This window comes from Lithobates pipiens, unplaced genomic scaffold (assembly GCF_037356315.1).
Source record: "Lithobates pipiens isolate NorthernLeopardFrog02 unplaced genomic scaffold, aLitPip1_a1.2 Scaffold_13, whole genome shotgun sequence".
Classification (NCBI taxonomy): domain Eukaryota; kingdom Metazoa; phylum Chordata; class Amphibia; order Anura; family Ranidae; genus Lithobates; species Lithobates pipiens.
Genome location: NW_027507718.1, coordinates 414,375,727 through 414,381,739, shown reverse-complemented (window position 1 = coordinate 414,381,739; position 6,013 = coordinate 414,375,727).

Below are 6,013 nucleotides of genomic sequence, written 5' to 3'. Positions count from 1 at the left end.
CCTTGAACGCCTGGTTTACAACCAACTGAGTGACCGCCTCATTAAGAATAACCTTCTTGATCTCCTTCAATCCCTCAACACTCCACAGAAACTGCTCTTTTAAAACTCACAAATGACTTACTAACTGCAAAAACCAACGAACACTATTCTGTACTCCTACTTCTGGATCTTTCAGCTGCCTTTGACACAGTTGACCACTCCCTCCTCCTCAAAAAAATGTATTCCCTTGGTCTCCGTGACTGTGCTCTTCAGCTCTCATCCTATCTATCCCAACGCACCTTCAGTGTCACTTACAATTCTACTTCCTCCACTCCTCTTCCCTTCTCCGTCGGGGTTCCCCAAGGTTCTTGTTGTTGTTCTTGGACCTATTTTATTTTCAATCTACACCTTTGCCCTGGGTCAACTGATAGCCTCTCATGGCTTTCAATATCATTTCTACGCTGACGACACACAAATCTATCTCTCCACCCCTCAACTCACTCTATCAGTCTCTTTGCACATCACTAACTTGCTAACAGATATATCTGTATGGATGTCACAACACTTTCTCAAACTCAACTTGTCCAAAACCAAGCTTATAAAATTTCCTCCCCCATGTGCCTCTTCCCCTGACTTCTCTGTCAAGAACAATGGCACAACCATCCACCCATCCCCACCTGCCAAGGTTCTAGGTGTTATCCTGGACTCTGAACTCTCCTTTCGCCCCATATCCAATCGCTTTCCAAAGCTTGCCGCCTCAACCTCCACAACATCTCCAAGCTACGTCCCTTTTTAACCAAGGAAACTACAAAGCTCCTGATTCACTCCCTGGTTATCTCTTGCCTTGACTACTGCAACTCCCTCCTCATTGGCTTACCTTTAAATAGACTATCCCCCATTCAGTCCATCATGAATGCTGCTGCCAGACTCATCCACCTTACAAACCACTCAGTGCCTGCTACACCTCTCTGCCAATCCCTCCATTGGCTGCCACTTGCCCAATGAATTAAATTCAAAATACTAACATTAAGTTACAAAGCCATCCACAACTCTGCCCCCAGCTACATCACTAGCCTAGTCTCAAAATACCAACCTAATCGCCCTCTTCGTTTCTCCCAAGACCTCCTGCTCTCTAGCTCCCTCATCACCACCTCCCATATCCACCTCCAGGACTTCTCCTGAGCCTCTCCCATCCTCTGGAATTCGTTACCACAATCTATCAGATTGTCTCCAAATTTATCCACTTTTAGGCGATCCCTGAAAACTTTCCTCTTCAGAGAAGCCTATCCGGCCTCCATCTAACAACTGCACTATTTTCTCCTTTAGCTCAATCCCCACAGCTATTACCCTTTTGTATAACTTGACCCTCTCTCCTAGATTGTAAGCTCCGACGAGCATGGCCCTCTGATCCCCCTGTATTGAATTGTATTGTAATTGTACTGCCTGCCCTAATGTTGTAAAGTGCTGTGTAAACTATCTGCGCTATATAAATCCTATATAATAATAATAATAATAATACTATTTCATCATTCCATAATTACCATGATTGTAATATGCTGTGAATGTCCTCTTTGTCCTCATGCATGCTGTAAGTTTTTACTGATCCTTTTTTGTCCTTCATGCATATTTGCCTTCACTAACCTCCCCAGCATGCTATCCTGGGCCCATACACACCTAGCCTAGTCACTTAACAATGTATTTTGTCAGCTCCATTGTAGTGCTTACCCTAAGCACCCCTAAAATGTGTGCATGTGTTATTGTTGTCCTTGAATTCAGGCAGAGTCCAAGAGGTTTTTTTTGGGGGAGGGGCAAAACTCATTTCAAACCCTCCCTCCCCCCAACCGCTAAGTCAACCAATACCAATACTCCATCTGCTGACTTTGCCAAACCCATACACACTATACCTACCTTTTTTGTGGTCACATTTATGGATGAATTCACCAAAGCATGTAGTGCAAGTGCCTGCCTGCATACTTTCAAATAGTACTGTTTAAAGTTTTGTTCTCCTATTATCTTGATAGGTAATTGCAGAATGTAAAAACGTGCTTCAATTTGGACAGTGTGCATTCATATTTTTGGATTATGACACTTCTTACCTGTCCAGTGGGTTTCCAATAGTGTAAGTAAGGAGGGGCTGGCCAAACTAACACATGTTATTTATGTATTCAGTTCTCAATGAAGTGGAGACGGTTACCTGTCCAAAACATCTCCCCCACCATAAAATTTTTACAATGGGCCATCAGAGGCGGGTGAGGAATCTGATAAGTGGACCTTATACTTTTGTCTTTAAATGCTCATTTCAATAAATGTTATACTTACAACCCACAGGAATGGCAGACTGTGGCCACCTGTGGGATTTTCCCAGTTGTGGTGGTGCGATCGATGGCAACCACATCCGAATCGCTCCACCACCCAACTCAGGGTCATACTACTTCAACTATAAGGGGTTAAGTAGTATCGTGAGGTTGGCGGTGGTGACCGCAAACTATGAATTCCTATATCTGGACGTAGTGAAGAATGGCTTGTGTCCGATGGAGGAAGGATCGCCCAGAAGGAATTTTACCGGCGTCTTCAAAATGGCACCTTGAGGTTGCCACCTCCAGAGGATAACGTTGCAGGCCTCAAGTTTGTTTTTGTGCTGGATGAGGCCTTTGCTCTGTTCCCCATGAGGACCCTGACCCTAGAGAAGAGGGTTTTTAATTACTGGCTGGCACGTGCCAGAAGAGTGGTCGAGAATGCCTTTGGCATAATGGCCAGCCAGTTCCAGCTTTTCCTCACGGCCATCAACATGGCCGAATACAAACTCAATATTTTAATCAAAATAGGCATGCGCAAATGTAGTTAAGCTGCATATTCTAAAAACTTTGTATTAGTGGTTGAACAAACAATGTTTAATAAGAACGATTCCTGTGTCTACAAACCTCAAACTTGGCATTTTAAACTGTACAACAGTAACGAAAAGCACGTGTACCAGCAGAAAAGTAATAATAATAATAATAGAAACATATGACAAATACTTACTTTTTTGAAGCACCTGATCTTTCTATACTTATCTTGCTCCCTCAATTTCAGGTCTGACCAGAATTTCCTCAATTGATCCTTGGATCATTGTACCCCAAAAGTCCTATGCAGACTTCTCACAACTTTAGCCATGATCTTGCTTCCCATCATAGTCTGTCCTCTTCAAGATGTCCACTAGGGATGGGCTTTATGTTCTGGTCAAACATGAGTTTGACTCAAACATTGTCTGTTCGCTCGTTCACTGAATAGCGAACAATTTTGGGTGTTCGCGGCAAATTCGAAAGCCGCGGAACACCCTTTAAAAGTCTATGGGAGAAATCAAAGTGCTTATTTTAGAGGTTAATATGCAAGTTATTGTCATAAAAAGTGTTTGGGGACCCCCTGCTGACAGACCTCTCTCCCCAGCCTGTCCCCACACACCCTCTCACCTGCTGACCTGTGAATATGGGAATCACTCCTGCAGTGTTATTGTGTTCTGCCAGTGGGGAGCCTTCCCTAGCCATAGAATACAATGATGAGTGTTGCTAACTATAGCTAGTAGCACTGATTGATTAATAGCTTGACTTGTGTACAACCAGTTAGCCCATACATACATTGACTATGGCTGGTCTCTGCTTAATTGGGTTAATTTTGATCCGTGAATGGCCCGCTTAATCACTATGCAGTCCCTGAACATCCTTCCACAAACCTTTACATTTTTCCTTCCCAGATTCCTTCACCCTCTTCACCCATACATAGTGCCAGCTGTCCTACCCTCCACACTCCTCTCTTGTACATACTTCTCACCGTTACTTCTCTCCTATACATAGTGCCCACTGTCATACCCTCCACGCTTCTCTCCTATACATAGTGCCCACTGTCATACCCTCCACACTTCTCTACTATACATGGGGCCCTCTGTCATACCCCCCACAATCCTTTCCTGTACATAGTGCCCGCTGTCATACCCTCCACATTCCTCTCCTGTACATACTTCTCACTGTCATACCCACCACAATCCTATCCTGTACATACTGCTCACTGTCATACCCTCCACATTCCTTTCCTGTACATACTGCCCACTATCATACCCTCCACACTTCTCTGCTGTACATACTGCCCACTGTAATACCCTCCACACTTGTCTCCTGTACATACTGCTCTATGTCATACCCTCCACACTCCTCTCCTGTACATACTACCCATTGTCATACCCTCCACACTCCTCTCCTGTACATACTGCCCAGTGTTGTACCCTCCATGCTCTTCTCCGGTACATACTGCTCACTGTCATACTCTCCACATTCCTCTCCTACACATACCGCCCCCTGGCATACCCTCCACACTCCTCTCCTGTACATACTACTCAGTGTTATTCTCTCCACACTCCTCTCCTGTACACTGGCATACCCCCACACTCCTCTCCTGTACATACTGCCCACTGTCATACCCCACACTCTTCTCCTGTACATACTGCTCACTGTCTTACCCTTCACACTTGTCTCTTGTACACACTGCTCAGTATCATACCGTCCACACTCCTCTCCTGTACATACTGCCCACTATCATAACCTTCATACTCCTCTCCTGAACACACTGCCCACTTTCATAAACTCCTCCACTTGTCTCCTGTACATAGTGCCTGCTGTCTTACCCTTCCCACTCCTCTCCTGTGCATACTGCCCACTATCATACCATCCACACTCCTCTCTTGTACATATCACCCACTGTGATACCCTCCATATTCCTCTACTGTACATACTGGCCCATCATACCGTTAACACTCCTCTCCTGTACATACTGCCAACTGTCATACCCTCCACCCTCCTCTCCTGTACATACTGCCAACTGTCTTTCTCTGCACACTCCTCTCCTGTACATACTGTCCCCATAATACCTTCCACACTCCTCTCCTGTACATACTGCCCCATCATACCCTCCAGACCCCTCTCCTGTACATAGTGCCCACTGTCACTGCCCCTCACATTCCTTTCCTGTGCATACTGCTCACTTTCATAACCCCCACACTCCTCTCCTGTACATAGTGCCCACTGTCATACCCTTCACACTCCTCTCCTGTACATACTGCCCCCTGTCATACCCTCCACATATGCACAACATATTAGCACATTAGGATACACTTACCTGTCAGACTGAGCCCTCCAGCGAGGCGCTGTGATCAATCCAGCGGGTCCCGGGTGCTTCCATCTTTACCTGGTCTTCCTTCCGGGTTCTGTGGCTTTGGTCACTTGCCTTGGCCAGACTGTGTTGCTGTCACTCCCACACACACTCATGTGCATCCCCTCTCTCTCTCTCCTTCCCTCCCTTACTCCTCATCCCTTTCTCTCTCTCTCATCCTCAATTTCTCTATTTAATTTATTTTGTTATAACAAAAATTTTTTACATTTTTATCATTTCTTTTATAAAAAGCCCCACCAAAATCCTTAGCACCAGGCCCATGATGTTCGTAATCAGGCCATGTATATAGGCTATGCTGATTGCAAATATATATATATATATATATATATATATATATATATATATATATATATATACCCTGCCTTTGGCCAATTATGGCTCTCGCTGAGGAACATGCTGTGATTGAACAAAGCATGCCGGTCAGGTGTATGCTTTGGCCAGTCATCATACTGAAATGCACTGCGGTTTTTGCAGTTCATTATGGGGCGCTCTAATTTGCCACAAATGCCCCATAAAATTTGCTGTACGGTGAACGGGCAAACACTGTTCGACTCAAACTCAAAGCTCATCCCTAGTATTAATGTTGCATGCAAAAGCATTCTTGCATTTTCTTTTCTTGGTCAACTCTTACGACGTCATTCTAAATGGAATTATTCTATAGCAAATTTTTATAATACAACTTACACAGTTGGTTTATGTCTTTTCTAGGTCTGCTAATTATGTCCTACTTTGAAAATTAGTGTTTTTACATAAGCAGTAAAATTATGGATCAATCTTATATGAAAAGCAATTTCTCTGTCTAAATTTCCAATTAAAGCAACTCTAATTTTTCTTA